The sequence below is a fragment of the Phyllobates terribilis genome, unplaced genomic scaffold, assembly GCF_046119375.1.
Source record: "Phyllobates terribilis strain yellow unplaced genomic scaffold, ASM4611937v1 Scaffold_12__6_contigs__length_324123572, whole genome shotgun sequence".
Classification (NCBI taxonomy): domain Eukaryota; kingdom Metazoa; phylum Chordata; class Amphibia; order Anura; family Dendrobatidae; genus Phyllobates; species Phyllobates terribilis.
The window spans coordinates 182,474,856-182,493,864 of NW_027362772.1; the positions used below are offsets into that span (position 1 = coordinate 182,474,856).

The 19,009-nt window shown below is 48.4% G+C and overlaps 1 long non-coding RNA gene across 1 annotated transcript in view; it reads right to left on the bottom strand.

Moving 5' to 3' along the window:
* LOC141173191 (uncharacterized) overlaps positions 1 to 18,660 on the bottom strand; it is a 44,872-nt gene extending 26,212 nt beyond the window's left edge. Inside the window, exon 1 of the long non-coding RNA XR_012252605.1 lies at positions 18,536 to 18,660. This is a non-coding gene — a long non-coding RNA (uncharacterized lncRNA). The remainder of the gene's footprint in view (positions 1 to 18,535) is intronic.
* Between the last annotated feature and the right edge of the window lie 349 nt (positions 18,661 to 19,009).

A 19,009-nucleotide genomic window follows, 5' to 3' on the forward strand; every position in this document is an offset into this window, starting at 1 on the left:
GGTTCTTATATGGAAATAATGTTTATTTGTATATTTTGTATATACATTGTATCTTCATGCTATATACTGTACAGAACACCCCTTATATACTTTTCTTTTTTCATTTTATAGCGACCCCATGATAAAGACCCAGGGCAGGTTTAAATGTCTTATTAATTTTGTCACTTCTCCATCTCAAAGCTTAATTTCACCATTTCCTTGTGTGTTTGCACTACAAAATAAAACATTTGTAACTTACCTTCTCAAAAGTGTGGTGGATTCTTCTTCCTGAATGTATGAACAGAGAGATCTTCATGAAACAACCCCTAACAATTCTTTCTACCATTTGTATTGGGGGTCCATGGGGAAATTTCCTGGAACTGCTTGTGCTGGGACGTGATTGAGCTACACCACTGTCCTACCACATTAGCTGCATTTTTGCTAACTTTTTTCCTAATGGAAACTAATTGGAAAATAAGCATGATGCTTACAGGAAAAGAACGGTGATGGGGACACAATTACAAAAATGCGGAAAAACTTTGAAACCCCAGAAACCCCCATACATTGTAAAGCATGACAGATTTTATGATGCATTTACACTTTGTATGGCTGGTTTATGTGGAAATCCTATTTCTCTTGGCAAAATCAAGATTCAAGCCAATAGGGTATACCGGAGTTACAGTTTGCTGCCAAATATGTAACAGTAGATCATGTAATTTAAAACCAATTTAGACAACCAGAAAAACTGGGGAAAAAACAATCATTCAGTGATCGGCTTACATAAAAATTTCCAGCAGTCACCTGGCGATCAAGCAAAATGCTCGCTCATCTGGTGATTGGATCGTTCATGCTGATGTTAAAGGTTTGTGCCACTACTTTTACAGTAATGAGCCATCCATAGGATGGAGCACTGCAGATCCGCTCCTATTCATTCCCATGGGGTAGATCTGAAGTACCCAGCAGCAGCCGCTACAAAGTGGGCAGAGATGTGGTGCTCAGCTCCGCAATTGTTAATAATCGGCTGCCGGATTTCAATAGGGGTGCCAGGTGTCTGACTCCCACTAACCTGATATTATTGACCTAACTTAACCCTTTAATGAACAGAGAATCAAATTTTTTTTGCACTTTGTCCCCCCCCCACCCTCATCCTCTTCAAGTAGCTATAACTTATTTTTCCATTACTGAAGGTCCGTCCATCAGGACCTGCTTATGAATGAGGTTCTATAGTGATCCATCTTTAATGGAGCAGAGCCAATCAATTCATTGTCTATTGGACTGCTGGGAAAAAGTTAACACCAACAATGTTGCAGTGGCTATGGCAGTTTTTGCAGCAAAATGTACAACAAAACTATGGATAATGTGCCACCCTTTTGTGGCAATAATTAAAAGCCACAATTCTCTTCCTGATATCTTGACTGATTGCTTTAGACTTTCCCATGATGCTACACAAAGAAGCAGTGTGTTTCAGGTGTGCATGAAAATACATCCACAGGTGTGTCTCTAATTAACTCAGATGTTGCCAAAAAAAGAGCTTCCAAACACATCATCATATGGGCAGTCCAGAATTCTTTAAAGGCATAGTAATCTTAGGGTATGTAAACTTATGACTTTGCAGTAAGTAATAAAAATGCCTTAAAACATTCTCTCTCTCTCTCATTATTCTGGCATTTGGCAAATATTAAAAATGATGGTAATCCTAATTGACCTAAAACAGGAAAGGTTTAGTCTGATTTCATGTCAGATATTGAGAAAAACATGCATATGTGTCTTTTTATATAGTGTATGGAAACTTCTGGTTACAACTGTATATACAAAGTCATTTCTTGATGTGGGTTTAGTGCGGAAACTGCTGGGAGCAACCACGTGCTGTCTCCTGTTATTTGGGCTAATGGAAGGGGTGATGCTGAGGGCTACCCTCCATCTACACAGAATAGATATGGAGGACACAATCTTATCACTATGGAATAAGTTACTCGTGAGGCATCATAATAGGGACGAATCTAGTGATAAAAGTGACAACAAATACATCTCCAAATAGGGCCGTCTTCCACCACGAGATAATCTCATAGTTCCCATGGGCCAGTTCAACCCCAGTACGAGACATATGACAATATTAACCACTAGAATGACCAAGCAGAGCTCTAACCTATCCAATCAGATTAATGCCATGACTGAGTATAAGGGGCTAACTGGTGTAAGATTCCTTCCAGGCATTTGTGTGCTCTGTGATAGAGTAAAAGAATTGAGCTATACTGCCCTCTAGTGTCAAGCAGACAAATACACGCCTGCTGGCGAGAACAGAAAACCCCACTCACACATTGCATGGGGAAGGTGGAGAGCTGGGGGGGACACAAAAATGAAATCATTCTCCATATTCGCAGGGGCAGGTTTCCTGCAACATGTGAACAAAGCCATAGACTCATCACATGTGGATGAGTTTTCCATTGTAATTCTGCAGCAAAAATGAGTTTATAACTTTAATTTAGGCGTTGCAAAGGAAGGAAAATTCAAGATAAAAACTGAGAAAATACCTTAATAAACCAAGCGAAGATCAAATGCTGTGCACACACAAACAGTTTTTACTGAGGAGCTCCCACGCGTCCTTCTCCAGGGCCACTGTTCCTATAAGAAATGTGCCCTCTTCTGGCCAGTGTATTCAGTATTTTTTATACAAATTTCCTGAAGATCTCAGGCTACAATTGAACCACAAGGTGGGGGATCTCTGTCCTAGACAAATATTTTATGGTTGCTAGGGATTATCGTTGACTGTTGCAGGGGCGATACCACCTGGTTACCCAAGTTGCCCCGTTGCAATTTAAATGCCCTATTGTAAAAAAATGGCACAAATTGGTGCATCAGTCTCTGGCTCATTCAAAGAAGGGGCATGGCTATAATGTGACATCATGCGCCAAATTGTGTCAATATTTGGGAGTAATAAAAGATGATACAGAGGTAATGTAAAGTTAGAGAAAATTAAAAAGTTGCTCCAAATGTATCATTCAGCACAAGCAACTGATACATTTAGGGTATTACAAGACTGTAGACTAAAGGTGCCCATACACATTAGACTAAAGTAAAAGGAAATGGACGATTATAACCATAACGAACATTTGTTAGGTGATATTCAATAAAGAATTATTGTATTGAGAACAGACAGTCATTATCTGAAAGTTTGAATTTTGGCTATGAATATTTTTTTTTCTAAATATTCGTCGAAAGTTCCTTTATTTTTTGCATGGTGCCATTGAACATGTCTGGTCAGTGTGAACAACTAACAGCCAACCTGGGCAAAAATGTCACCGCTGTATCACAGTCATTCAGCCATATACTGACTTCTGTCTAAGGCTGCGAGCCCATGTTGCGGATTACAAGCGTTTTTGATGCGATTTTCCGCAGCGTAAACGCTTGTAAAACGCTTGTTAATCCGCACCCCATGGTCCCCAATGAGAATCCGCAAGTTCTATGCCCATGCTGCGGATTTTTCCGCAGCGTTTAGGCTGAGTTCACACGATGCGTATTTAATGCGTTTCTGCAGCGTTTTTGCAGTTGCGTAAACGCCACGGAAACGCATTAAAAATGCATGGTAGAAGGGCAGCAATGTTCCCCAATTGAAATCCGCATGTGCTGTGCCCATGATGCGGATTTTTCCGCAGCGTAAACGCTGCGCTCAAAAGTCCGCAGCATGTCAATTAATTTTGCGTAAACGCGGCGTTTTCGCCGCCATTGACTTGCATTAGAACGCGCCAATTCCGCAAGACTGCATCTGTGCTTGCGTAATTGGTGCGTTCTAATGTGCGGATGGTACCCGGGTGTGGAGGAGAGGAGAGTCTCCTCCACACCCAGGTACCATTAAAAAAGCTGTAAAACAAGAATAACATAAAAAATATATATATATACTTACCATCTGTCGGCCCGCGCAGCGCTCCTGCTTGGTTCCCGGCACTTGCAGTGAGTTGAAGGACCTGCGCTGACGTCAGAGTCATGTGATGGGTCACGTGACGCTGACGTCGGCAGGTCTTTCAATTCAAAGTTGCCGGCAGCCGGGAGAACGGAGTGAGCAGGACAGCGCGGGCCATCAGAAGGTAAAGTATACATGTATTTTTTATTTTTACCATTCTCTCGGGTCACACTATATAAATCCATGCCGGTTGCATGGATTTATATAGTGTGACCTAGTTGTCAAGCACTTTCCAGGTGATGCTAAAATCGCCTGGAAAGCGCTTGTCAATCCACATGCGGAAACGCATGTGGAAACGCATGTGAATCCGCAGGTATTCCGCAGGAAAAACGCATGCACAATCTGCATGCGTTTTTTCTGCCAGGGAGATGCAGAAATGATGCAGAAATTTTCTGCTTCATTTCTGCATCGTGTGCACATACTCTTATGCTGCGTTCAAAAATCCGCAGCATGTTCATTAATTTTGCGTTTCCGCATGCGGAATTGCCTTATTCAATGCATGAAAAAACGCAAGGCAATTCCGCATGTCGAAAACGCGTGAAAAACGCGCGATAAACTCGTGCGGAATTCCGCATGCGTTTTTCCGGGAGAGGACATGCGGAAATGAAGCAGAAATTTTCTGCTTCATTTCCGCAACGTGGGCACATATAAGAGTATAGCTGCCTTAACCCCTTAATGACCAGGCCAAATTTTTTAAATCTGACCAGTGTCACTTTATGCAATAACAATAAGTCTAGAACGCTCAATGTATCCCAGTGATTCTGAGACTGTTTTTTGATGACACATTTCACTTTATGTTAGTGGTAAATTTAGGTTGATATGTTTTGCAGTTATTTGTGAAAATATGTGAATTTTGGTGAAAATTTTAAATAATTCACAATTTTCAAACTTTCAACCTTAGATCCTTAGATCAGTTAGTCATGATGTACAAAATAATTAATAAACAACATTTCCCATATGTCTACTTTACATCTGCATCAATTTTCAAATTTCATTTTATATTGTTAATATGTTAGAAGGATTAAAAGTTTAGTAGCAATTTCTAATTTTTTCAAATATTTAGATTTGAGAGTCCTCAGTGGTTGATACCTTTTAATGGCTAACTGAAAAGATGGTAACAGGTTGCAAGCTTTCAAGACTACGCAGATCTCTTCATCAGGCTAGTATCTGAAATCTGAAGAGTCACATATTTATACACAATATGGCACAGAAATAATGCAATAGATGAGACAGGTGATGAAAAGCAGAGCTATTACTATAGGAGAGATAAACATTTCTGGCTGTAAATATTTTAGCATTTTATAGATAAGGACTGTCAAAGATTTATTGTTTGGTGCAGTGTTGTGATGACCCCACAAGTCTGATGGGCAAATTCCTTAGTTGATGTAGAATGACATAAATCCATGCGACACATTCATTCCTGCTCTGAAGGTGTCAAAGGTCACCATTAGTTTATATTCCGAGACTCTCCTTTCTCTCTGAGATTTGAAGTTACCTTTTAATACCAGTAATTTCATGTCTTTGATGCTGTGATCAGGGGAACAAAAATGCTTGGCTTCTTTTTTCTTTTATTGTGCGGCAATGATGATTCATCCTTGTCCTAAGGTTTTACCCTGTCTCCCCTACATAAAGACCCCCAGCTGGACATTTGGTACATATAATTAAGTACACTACATTAGATGTGATACAGCTGAAAATACTGGGATCTTGTAGCCCTGATGTGAGTTGGGTCTCTTCATTTTGTGGTCATTATAAATGGACATGTTTTACATTTTTTCTGGTTGCAGAGAAAGGTACCTGTAGCTGGTGGAGAGGACAGGGAGCTTCTGACAATGATGCTTCTTAGATTTGAGGGCGGCCTGAAACACAGAAGTGGGGGTTCTGGAAATATGGATTGTAATCGGGCATCTTTTTGTAGTAAGGGTTGTAGTTTCTGTCCAGCTCTCCTTAGCGCCTCCAGATTTGGATTGTAGGTGACTACTAGAGGCACCTGGTTGCTTTCTTGTTTGGTTTTGTAATGTAGGAGATGATTCCTTGATATTCTGGTGGCTCTTGTAATCTGGTTCTCAATTGTTCTTGGAAGATAGCCCTGATTCAAAAATGTCTTTCTGAGGCCATCAAGGTGTTTGTCTCTATCCATAGGGTTTGAACATATCCGATTATATCTGATGGCTTGGCTGTAGACAATAGAGTTTTTTGTGTGTTTTGGATGGAAACTGCCCCATTTAAGGTATGTTGGACGGTTGATTGGCTTCCGGTACAAGGATGTCTCTATTTCATTGTTCTGTAGCTTGATGATGGTGTCCAAAAAGCTAATTTCAGTACAGGAGTAGTTGAGTGTTAGGTTGATGGTGGGATGAAATCGATTAAAGTGTTCATGGAACGTCTTCAGCTGTTGCTCAGACTCCATCCAGATGATTAAAATATCGTCAATGAAACGATAGTAGGCCAGAGGCCTGATGGGACATGAGGACAAAAAGTCACTTTCAAGCTTGGCCATGAAAAGATTTGCATACTGTGGAGCCATTTTACTTCTCATCGCTGTATCAGTCTCCTGTAGATATATGTTGTTATCAAATTGAAAGTAATTGTGGGTGAGGATGAATTTTGTAAGTATCACCACAGAATCAGCATCAATTCCTGTTTTTCCATGAAGATTTTGCAGGCATTTAATCCATCCTGGTGTGGGATATTAGAGTACAAAGATTCCACATCCATGGTGGCCAGGATGGTTCCTTCTGGTAGAGGACCTATTGCTGCCAGTTTATTCAGTGGGTCCGTCGTGTCCTGAATGTAGCTGGGCGTATTCTTTACCAGGGGTTTAAGAACACCCTCTACGCATCCAGAAACTTGCTCAGTAAGGGTGCCCACTAGTGATGAGCGAGCACTAAAATGCTCGGGTACTAGTTGCTCGGGTCGAGCAAAGTGGAATACTCGGGTGTTCGAGGCGAGCAACGAGCCCAATGTAAGTCTATGGGAAACGCGAGCATTTTTCAGGTGACTCCCCCCGGCGGTCTGCAGAGGGCCTAAAAATTGCCCAAATCGATGGGAACAGTACTCAAATGACATGGGAACAGCATGGGGAAGACCCGTGGAAGCATTTCTGACTCCCAGGTCACTGCTGTCAACAACGCTGTCAGAGTATTACGCCACTTTTACAGACTCACAATAAAACATACAAAAACAAAAACAAAACGGATTTTCCTGGGAAATATATTAAAGAACATCCTTTCCAGGGTAATTACTTGTATATAAGGCAAAATAAATAACCAAAACAAAAAATACTCCTCCACACCTTGGGCTATGTTCACACGTAGCGTTTTTGATGCGTTTTTGCACTTTTGCATTGCTTTCAACAAAGACAAATGCATTCACTGGGAAATGTAATTTTAACATTTTACAACCTTATCTGGCCATGTGGTGTGTGACACATCAGACACATGCATACAGTGCTGGAAAGACATGGGAACAACATGGGGAAGACCTCTGGAAGCATTTCTGACTCCCAGGTCACTGCCTAAAAGTGTGCCCATCATAAGTGATCCTTGGCGCATGCGAAGATGCCTCCCGCCATGCACCTGTCGTTGCAGACTTGCAACAATCACCGTCCACGTCCTTGTCCCAGTGCAGCGTTCAGTTGTCCCTACCCCATTCCTTGGAATGCAAGCGCAAGTATGCAGCCAGCCACCCACCCACCCACAGGCTGCAATACTATACTGCCAAATTTTTGACAGCTGCTTGCACTTGAAATGTGGCCTTCTAGGCTCGTGGAGGCGGAAGCTTTTCATAACCTCATGCCGGCGGCAGCCGGGTGTTCATACTCGGTCCCCAGCCGCCACTATTTCTCCCGGTATCGTCTCCGCCTTCCACAAGCACAGGTCCCACAACATTACCTGTGCCCTCCCCAGTGCACTTACTGGGAAGGACCGCCTAACCACAAACACGTGGACAGGTGAATGTGGCTAGGGACAGTACGGAGCCAGTCCACAACTTTTTTTGCTGACAGTTGTATTTAGCTCGGTGAAAGGACTGGCATAGAGGGAAACCTTATGTACCCTGGGTGTCATTTCTCCCAGGAAGTCCTCTAATGCAGCTTGTTGCAGAAGCAATGGCAGCCCATCCAACATCAACTCGCACTTGTCGGTGGTGCTTTGACACACAAACATCTTTCTTTGCGCTTTTAATTTCATGAATACATAGCTGGACAATGGCATGATCTGCAATGCGGTTTAAGAAATAACATGCATAAGCACGTCCGATCCACATTAAAAAAGCAGCCATAGAGTGTCCGGGAACCATCCCCCACACTTTTCTTAGCCAGGACTGCTTCTCGGCAGGGTTGGACGGTCCCACCAGAGAATCCTCTGGTGTGCCTTGGCTTCTACCTCAGGAGAGTTCATGATAGCGCTAACTTTGCAGCTGCTATCATGAAAAACATTGTGCCCACCAGAGGATTTGATTCTGAGGGCTTTTGAGCGGGGCAGAAAGGTGAGCCCTCAGAATCAAATCCTCTGGTGGGCACAATGTTTTTCAATCTGAAACAGCTTCTCAGTGGAATTCACCACAGCCATATTCTTTAGCTCGGTGAAAGGACTGGCATAGAGGAAAACCGTATCTACTCCGGCTGTCATTTCTCCGTCACCAGGTTCCGCCCATTGTCACACACGACCATGCCTGGCTGTATGTTCAGCGGTGAGAGCCACAGATCAGGCTGCTGTGTTACAGCTTTCAACAACTCTGCAGCGCTGGGCGGTTTGTCAATTAAGCATGTTATCTTAGGCACAGCCTGTTGCCGCTTGGCCAAGGCAGTGCTGCAGTGCTGTCAGCTTGTGACTGATGTGGTCATTTCGGAGATGGAGGAGGTGCAAGAGCTGAACAATGTGATTATGTAGCATCGGCGTCTCTGCCCTCTGCCAGGCAGAGACGCCGTCCCTCTCACCGCCGCGCTCCCTGCCCCACATCCTCCAGTGCTCCTCTTCCTGCTTCTGCTGCCTCTTAAAGGGGCCGCGCGCGCCGCCCTAAGGAGTCCCTGGCCAATTGCCGGAGGTCCCCCCATATATAAGGCACCTCCTCCAAAATGGAGGTGCCCGAGCAATAGTTGATGCACAGTGTACTCACCTCTGTTTCAGCCCTGAGGTCCCGCTGCTAGCCTGACTACTAGTCCTGCCCGCCAGCCTGACTATTAGTCCAGTCTGCCAGCCTGACTACTCTCCAGCCTGACAGTCTGTCTTCCGCTCAGTCCGCCAGTCTGTCTATGGGCTTCGTCCACCTGCTTACCTGGGAGCACCTGCCTGTTACCTGTCAGCCTACCTGGAGGCTCCTGCCTGTCACTTGCCGTGACCACCTGATAGCCTACCTAGAGGCTCCCGCCTGTCACTTGCCGTGACCACCTGTCTGCCTACCCGGAGGCTCCTGCCCGTCACTTGCTGTGACCACCTGACAGCCTACCTAGAGGCTCCCGCCTGTCACTTGCCGTGACCACCTGTCTGCCTACCCGGAGACTCCTGCCCGTCACTTGCCGTGACCACCTGACAGCCTACCTAGAGACTTTCGCCTGTCGCCTGTTGTCTCTGCCAGTTCATCTACCTGGACCTCTCGTCAGCCTGCCTGCTGTGCCCATCTGCAGTATCGGTCAGTCTCAGCCATCTGACCCGTGAGAGTCACCTGCTCTCTTACAAGGATGTCTCCAGAGTAGCACCTGGTCCCTCTGCTCGGTCCCTCCCTGGTCACGGAGTCGTTAGCCGCTGTACGACCAGGGTCGGTCCGAGTTGATACTTAGTTACGCCCCTCTGGGTCCCTCCTTGCACCGCAGCACAGAGGTTCCACCACCCGGATCCGTAACAGTTTGCTCGGGCCATGGAACCCGGTGGCCCCCAAGCCCCCTCGCTCTCTGACCTGTACCAGGAGGTTTCTCATCAGAGATCCCAACAGGAAACCATCCTGAACTTCCTGCGGAGTGTCAACTCCAGCCTGGACACACTGCCTGTTCCACCTGTGTCCGCCTCGAGTCGTGCGACTCCTGCTCCGGCAGTGCCGCTGCCCACCAATACCACGGCATCCAACCCAGGTCCCCGGCTTTCTGCACCTCCTCATTTTGGAGGCGACCCCGCTCTAGTTCGAGGTTTCATAAACCAGTGCACCCTGCACTTTGAACTTTTGGCACATCAGTTTCCCTCCGGCCGGGCCAAGGTGGCATTCATCATGTCTCACCTCACTGGGGAAGCACTGGCATGGCTTAATCCCCTGTGGGAGAGAGGGGACCCCCTGGTGTCCGATCTATCGTCTTTCCTCGCTGCTTTCCGGAAAGTCTTCGATGAACCAGGACGAAAATCCTCTACTGCCTCCTCTTTGCTCCGTCTCCGCCAAGGGAGTCTCACCGTGGGCCAGTATGCCATACAGTTCCGTACCCTCGCTTCTGAGCTTGCCTGGGACAACGAGGCCCTGGTGTCCATCTTCTGTGAGGGCCTTTCCGGCCGTACTAAGGATGAGTTGGCCGGCCGGGACATTCCTACCACCCTGGATGACCTGGTGTCGCTAGCTACCCGGATCGACATCTGTTTCCTGGAACGTGCTAAAGAGACCACCCGGGAGCGAAGATTTCCTCGCCTTGCTCCGACTTTCCAGAGGCATGTCTCTCAATTAGCTACTCCCCGGGCACGCTCGCCCGAACCTATGCAAGTCAACCAGACCAAGATGGTCAAATCTCGCCAAGAGTCACGCCGAGCCAAGGGGAGCTGTTTCTATTGTGGCAGTATGGAGCACTTCATCCGTTCCTGCCCGGTGAAGCCGGGAAACGCCAGTACATAGGACCGCTCGGAGAGGTAATCCTAAGCAAAAGTAAACCCTCTCCTTCCCTGACTTTGTCTGTCTCCATCTCCTGGGGAGAGAACTGCTACTTCGAAATTGCACACCTAGATTCCGGAGCTGCTGGGAACCTCATTTCCCAGTCCCTGGTAGAGAAACATCACATTCCCACCAAACCTCTGGCTGAACCATTGGCAGTCGCCTCCGTGGATGGAAGACTCTTTCCGGCGACCATCCTGCTCGTCACAGAACCTATAACCCTGCAGGTGGGAATGCTGCACAGTGAGACGATCTCCTTCCATGTGCTTTCCGGTCTCTCTCACTCCCCATTGCTAGGTCTACCCTTGCTTCAGAGACATGAACCCGTTCTGAACTGGCAATCCGGTGAAGTTCTCCATTGGGGGCAGGATTGCCATGAGACCTGCCTGGTCCCGGTCCGCCCGGTTCGTCCGCCCCTCACCCCGGCTAATCTACCCGGTTTACCGGCACCTTACTGGTCCTATGCAGATGTCTTTGACAAAAAGGAAGCAGAGACACTGCCACCTCATAGGCCATATGATTGCCCGATCGACCTGGTACCCGGTGCCACTCCACCCCGTGGGCGTATTTACCCGTTGTCGTCGGCCGAAACCCAGGCCATGTCGGAATACATTAAGGAGAATCTGGCTAGGGGATTCATCCAGAAATCTACCTCCCCGGCTGGAGCCGGATTCTTCTTCGTCAAGAAGAAGGATGGTTCACTACGCCCCTGTATAGACTATCGAGGACTTAACCAAATCACGGTCAAAAACAAATACCCCCTGCCACTCATCTCCGAGTTGTTTGACCGCCTTAAGGGCGCTAGGATCTTTCCCAAGCAGGATCTACGTGGGGCGTATAACCTGGTCCGGATCCGTCAAAGAGACGAGTGGAAGACGGCATTCAATACCCGGGACGGTCACTATAAATACCGTGTAATGCCCTTCGGTCTCTGCAATGCTCCCACCGTCTTCCAAGAATTAGTCAATGACATCTTCCATGATCTTCTATATTCCTGTGTGGTGGTGTATCTGGACGACATCTTGGTCTTCTCTCTGGACCTTTCCACACACCGGAGGGATGTTCGTCAGGTCCTGCTTAGACTCAGGCAGAATCACCTCTATGCCAAACTTGAGAAATGCCTCTTCGAGCAGACCTCTCTTCCGTTCCTGGGTTATATTATCTCCCAGACAGGTCTACGAATGGACCCCGAGAAGCTCTCTGCCGTCTTAAAATGGCCCCGTCCGGAGGGGTTGAAGGCGATTCAGCGATTCCTGGGCTTCGCCAACTATTACCGTCTCTTCATCCTGCACTTCTCTTCTCGGACTGCTCCCATCTCTGCGCTCACTCGTAAGGGAGCAAATCCCAAGGTATGGCCGCCCGAAGCCGAGGAGGCCTTCCTTTCCTTAAAGCAAGCCTTCTCCTCTGCCCCAGTGCTGCACCGTCCGGACTGCAACAAACAGTTCTTCCTGGAGGTTGATGCTTCCTCCTCCGGAGCCGGAGCGGTGCTCACCCAAAAATCTTCATCCGGGAGAATGGTAACCTGCGGCTTCTTCTCCAAACTCTTCTCCTTGTCTGAGCGCAACTACTCCATAGGAGACCGAGAACTGCTAGCCATCAAATTGGCGCTGGAGGAGTGGCGTTACCTGCTTGAAGGGGCTCTATACCCAGTGATCATCTATACTGATCACAAAAACCTGGCATATCTCCAGAATGCCCAAAGACTCAATCCGCATCAGGCCCGGTGGTCTTTGTTCTTTGCTTGCTTCGACTTTATTCTACATTTCCGCCCGGCGGACAAGAATGTTAAAGCTGACGCCCTGTCCCGATCCTTCCTGTCCTCCGATATAGAGGAGGAGCCTACGCACATCATCGACCCCTCCAAAGTAATGAGTATGGCCCCCTTAGATCTGACTCGTCTCCCACCCGGTAAGACGTTTGTAGCGGTTCCAGATCGAGAGAAGATTCTTCACTAGGGTCATGCATCTAAACTAGCCGGCCATGCCGGTCAGAAGAAGACTTTCCTCCTCATTACCCGGCATTACTGGTGGCCCACCCTGCGCAAGGATGTAGTAGACTTCGTCTCGGCCTGTTTGTCTTGTGCCCGCAACAAGGTTCCCAGACATCTTCCAGCCAGTCACCTCCTGCCTCTTCCCGTACCTGCTGCCCCTTGGCAACACATAGCTATGGACTTTATTACAGATCTCCCTGTTTCTGCCGGCTGTACAGTCATTTGGGTGGTCACCGACCGCTTTTCTAAAATGGCCCACTTCATCCCTCTGCCTGGTCTCCCGTCTGCATCAGAGCTGGCTAAGGACTTCTTCCTTCACATTTTCCGTCTCCATGGCCTACCCCTCCACATTGTGTCGGATCGAGGGGTTCAGTTCACCTCACGCTTCGGGAGAGCTACGTGCAAACTGCTGGATGTCACCCTGGATTTCTCCTCCGCTTACCATCCACAGTCCAATGGCCAAGTGGAGCGTATCAACCAGATCCTTACCAGCTACCTCCGGCACTTTGTTAATGCTCACCATACTGATTGGGTGGACCTACTACCATGGGCCGAATTCTCCTACAACAACCATGAGAGCGAATCGACTTCCAAGTCCCCGTTCTTTGTAGTCTATGGTCAACATCCCCGGATTCCGTTTCCCGTCCCCGCTTCTGTGGACAACCCTGCCGCGGAGTCTCTGGTCAGCAAATTTTCCACCATTTGGGAGAATACTAGGTCCGCACTTCTTCAGTCCTCCGAGCGGATGAAGAGATATGCTGACAAGAGGCGTCTGGATCCGCCTCAATTCCGTCCGGGAGACAAGGTTTGGCTCTCCTCCAAACATGTTCGGCTCAAAATACTCTCCTACAAGTTGGGTCCTCGGTTCATCGGTCCATTTGAAGTCCTCAAACAAATCAACCCAGTGGCCTACAAGTTAAAACTCCCGGCCACCTTACCGATTCCCAACTCCTTCCACGTATCTCTCCTCAAACCAGTTGTGTTTAATTCTTTTTCCAAAAATCCAGGTACTCCCCCTGCTCCGGTTTCCACTGAGGACGTTTTTGAGTTAGAGAACATTCTGGCCACCAAGAGGGTAAGAGGAAAAACCTTTTTTCTGGTGGATTGGAAGGGGTTTGGCCCAGAGGAGAGAACTTGGGAACCCAGGGAGAACATTCATGCCCCGCTTCTTCTTGAAATATTTCTTTCTGGCCTAAAAAAGAGGGGGCGTAAGGGGGGGGGGTACTGTAGCATTGGCGTCTCAGCGCTCCTCTTCCTGCTTCTGCTGCCGGCACGCGCAGCTTCCTGGGCACTGTGCTTAGGGCGCGCACGCTCCCTTCCTCTTAAAGGGGCCGCGTGCGCCGCCCTAAGGAGTCCCCGGCCAATTGCCGGAGGTGCTCCCATATATAAGGCACCTCCTCCAAAATGGAGGTGCCCGAGCAATAGTTGATGCACAGTGTACTCACCTCTGCTTCAGCCCTCAGGTCCCGCTGCTAGCCTGACTACTAGTCCTGCCCGCCAGCCTGGCTATCAGTCCAGTCCGCCAGCCTGACTACTCTCCACCCCGACAGTCTGTCTTCCGCTCAGTCTGCCAGTCTGTCTATGGGCTTCGCCCACCTGCTTACCTGGGAGCACCTGCCTGTTACCTGTCAGCCTAACTGGAGGCTCCCGCCTGTCACTTGCCGTGACCACCTGTCTGCCTACCCGGAGGCTCCTGCCCGTCACTTGCCGTGACCACCTGACAGCCTACCCGGAGGCTCCTGCCCGTCACTTGCCGTGACCACCTGTCTGCCTACCCGGAGGCTCCTGCCCATCACTTGCCGTGACCACCTGACAGCCTACCTAGAGACTTTCGCCTGTCGCCTGCTGTCTCTGCCAGTTCATCTACCTGGACCTCTCGTCAGCCTGCCTGCTGTGCCCATCTGCAGTATAGGTCAGTCTCAGCCATCCGACCCGTGGGAGTCACCTGCTCTCTTACAAGGTCGTCCCCAGAGTAGCACCTGGTCCCTCTGCTCGGTCCTTCCCTGGTCACCGAGTCGTTAGCCGCTGTACGATCAGGGTCGGTCCGAGTTGATACTTAGTTATGCCCCTCTGGGTCCCTCCTTGCACCGCAGCACAGAGGTTTCACCACCTGGATCCGTAACAGATTACATTGAGGTTAAATTGGTGACGCTGTTTTTTTATAATAAAGAAAGATCCTATTGTTTTGTTTTTTTTACGTTATTTTTTAAGACAAATGCATTCACCGGGAAATGTCATTTTAACATTTTACAACCTTATCTGGCAATGTGGTGTGTGACACATCATCAGACACATCCGGTTTTATTTATGATGGACGGACTCTGTAAGTCATAAAGCCTATTTTTATAGGGCCATCAGACGGCCCTTACTATTCTTAAAAGGCCACCAGTCGGCCCTCGCTATTGTTAGAGAGCCATCAGCCGGCTACGCTTTGATGTTCCCATTATTAACAAGTGGGTCTCCTATACTGTTATTGCGTTTCCAGTGACTGCAAGGACTGCCAAAAATTTGGACGCAACCCAATACCCCTTTGAAGAGACATAGAGGAGGGTCTCAGTAAAAAAAATGTTCCCATTATAAAGGAGCAGGTCTCCTATACTAGTAATGCCCATGCTGTGACTGCAAGGGCTGCCAAAATTTGGGAAAAACCCCACTAAGAATTTAAAGACACATAGAGCAGGGCCACAGTAACGACAAATTCCCATTAGAAAGAAGAGAGTCTGCTATACAGTTATAGGGTATGCAGTGAGTCCAACGGCTGACAAATTTTAGGAAAAACCCCACTAAGAATTTAAAGACACAGAGCAGGGCCACAGTAACGACAAATTCCTATTAGAAAGGAGAGAGTCTCCCATAGTGTTGGCCTATGCAGTGAATGCAAGGGCTGCCAAAAATTTGGAGGCACTTCAATGCCCCTTGGAAGAGACGTGGAGGAGGGCCTCATAAAAAAATGTTCCCATTAGAAAAGAGCGGGCCTCCTATACTTGTAATGCCCATGCACAAGTGTATGGGCTGACAAACATTTACCCCTGGGGGGTATACATGAACATACTGTATAAAAGTTTTTTTTACGGGCATCATAAACACCCTTTAAAAAATTATGTGGGTGTTGCATCACGGACCACAATAACCCTGGTGATATGGTGGTGGAGGATGAGGAGAAGGAGGAGGACAAGAGCAAATAGCCAAAATCAGGAAGCGTATACCCATGTGTGAGTGTGAAAAGGTGCATGGGAATACACCTCCCAAGAAAAGACACTGGAGTTGAGTTTATGTTACTCTGCTATCAGGTGTTGAGAAGTCTGGCCCAATCCAGCCCTTGTTCATTTTTATAAGAGTCAGCCTGCCTGAATTTTTAGTTGACAGGCGGATGCGCTTATCAGTTATAATTCCACCAGCGACACTAAAAACCCGCTCTGATAAAACGCTGGCGGCAGGGCAGGCCATGACCTCCAAGGCATAGAGAGCCAGTTCATTCCACGTATTCAGCTTGGATACCCAATAATTATGAGGCACAGAGGAATCATAGAGGACGTTGGTACCGTTGGCAAGGTACTCTCTCAGCATCTTCCAAAACTTTGCACTCCTTGTGAGAGTACCCCGCGCCTCAGAGCCTGTGCGATGGGAGGGTCTGAGAAAACTCTCCCAGAACTTTGACAGTGTTCGCCTGCCTCTGCTGGATTGAAGTTGTGTCTCTCTCGCCTGTACTCCTTGGTTGTCCAACGAAGTGTGCCCTCTGCCGCCAGCATTTTCAGATGGGAATTTTTTTAATAGTTCCGCAACAAGGGCCTTCAGCCCCATTTTTGTAGACCTGTCCACCTCAGGAATAAGAGATGTAATGTTCACCTTGTAGCGTGGGTCTAGAAGTGTCACCAACCAGTAATGACTGTCACCCAAAATTTTGAGAACGTGAGGGTCATGGGAAAGACAGCGTAACATAAACTCAGCCATGCGTGCCAGACTACTAACAGGCAAGACTTCCGTGTCCTCACCAAGAGGATGACTGACCATGCTCTCCTCCTCCGCCTCCTCTCGGTCCTCTGGCAATCCACGCTGAACAGACGGTATGACAGCTGTGCAGGTTGTACCGTCTATAGTGCATGAAAGTAGCTCCTGTCCTTCCTCCTCCTCCTGTTCCTCATTGTCACCCAATCCACGTTGGGATGAGATGAGGCTTGGCTGTGTGTAATCACCCTGTATGGTTCCTTGCTCCATCTCATCGTGCTCCACCTGCAATGCATACTCTTTGATTGTGAGCAGAGAGCGTTTCAGAAGACAGAGAAGCGGGATGGTGATGCTAATTATGGCGTCATCGCCGCTCACCATCTTGGTGGAGTCCTCAAAGTTTTAGAGGATAGTACATATGTCTGACATCCATGTCCACTCCTGAGGTCTTATGTGTGGAGTCTGAACTGAATACCGACGGCCTTGTTGATGCTGGTACTCAACAACTGCCCTCTTCTGCTCACAAATCCTTCCCAACATCTGCAGTGTAGAGTTCCAATGCGTGGGGACATCACACACCAGTCTGAGTCGGAAGCTGCAAACGCTGCTGAAACACGGCAAGGGCGGCGGAAGCTGTAGCTGACTTTCTAAAATGGGCACACAGGCGGCGTACTTTAACAAGCAGATCCAGCAGCTCCAGATAGGATTTGAGAAACCGCTGAACCACGAGGTTAAGCACATGGGTCAGGCATGCTACGTGTGTGAGCTTGCCTCGCCTCAGTGCCACCACCAGGTTCCGGCCATTGTCACACATGACCATTCCTGGCTGTAGGTTCAGCGGTGTGAGCCACAGATCTGCCTGCTCTTTCAGAGCTGTCCACAACTCTTCAGCATTGTGCGGTTTGTCACCTAAGCATATTAGCTTCAGCACAGCCTGTTGCCGCTTGGCCGAGGCAGTGCTGAAGTGCTTCCAGCTTGTGACTGATGTGGTCATTTCAGAGATGGAGGCTGTAGAGGAGGAGGCTGAGGAGGATGAGGTGCAGGAGCTGTAGACCGTGGGGGCAACCCTGATTAACCTAGGGCCTGCAATCCTTGGCATCGGGAGGACGTGTTCCGTCCCAAGGTCCGACTGGGTCCCGGCTTCCACTATGTTAACCCAATGTGCCATCAGCAAGATGTACCGTCCCTGCCCACAAGCACTTGTCCACGTGTCTGTGGTTAGGTGGACTTTCCCGGTAACTGCGTTGTTGAGGGCACGGCTAATCTTTTGGGACACGTGTTTGTGTAATGCAGGGACAGCACACCGGGAGAAATAGTGGCAGCAGGGGACCGAGTACCGAGGGACGGCCGCCGCCATCAGGTTGCGGAATGCTTTTGTCTCCAAAAGCCTAAAAGGCAACATTTTGAGCGCAAGCAGTTCCAAGGACTGGGGTATGGACAGCTGAACGCTGCGCTGGGACAAGGACATGGACGTGCTTCCTGATGCTGCTATTTGAGAGTGCGCAACGACAGGTGCAGGGAAGGAGGCATCTTCGCATGCACCATGAACACGGGATTGGCTTGCATGCACAACAGCGGAAGAAGCAATGGTGCCACCTGCAGACACTGTTCCTGGACCCTGGGGTTCGGCCCACAAAGTCGGGTGCTTTGCTGCCATGTGCCTGATCATGCTGGTGGTGGTCAGGCTGGTCGTTTTGCCACCCCTGCTGATGCTGGCCTGGCAAGTGGTGCAAATGGCATTTTTGGGGTTATCGGCAGAGTCTTTAAAAAACAAACAGACTCGGGAAAACCTAACAGTTGTACTGGCAACTGTAGCATACCTGGCGGCGTCCTTGCGTGGTGGTCCATCTCCCACTGTGCAGGGGCGCGCACTTGGTCTCCAGTCCAGGGTGTCTCTCTGGCTTCCCTCCTTGCTGTCTGTTTGTCTGTTTTGGCTGCATAGGGCGACGCCCGCTGAACTTCCTGTTTCTTGTACCTGCTGCGGACACGCCCCTGTTGCACCTTCAGCCTATTGCTGTCCATCTTTGGGTATTTATACCACCTTCTTCCTCAAGATGGCGCCTGAGCATTGTGTCCTGTCAGTCGGCTTTTTGTCTCTGACGTGCCAGGTCCTATCCTGTTTTCCTGCCTGTTCTCCAGTTCTGTGTCTGAACTGTGGTCTGTTCTTGTGAACACGCTTCTAGCCTGTTCTTTCGCCTTCTAGGGGCTGTATTCCTAGATCTGCCTGTCTGTGCCTTGCGGTATCTGTTCCCGTCTGAACAGAGTCCTGTTTGTGTCCCAGCCTTGCTGTATTT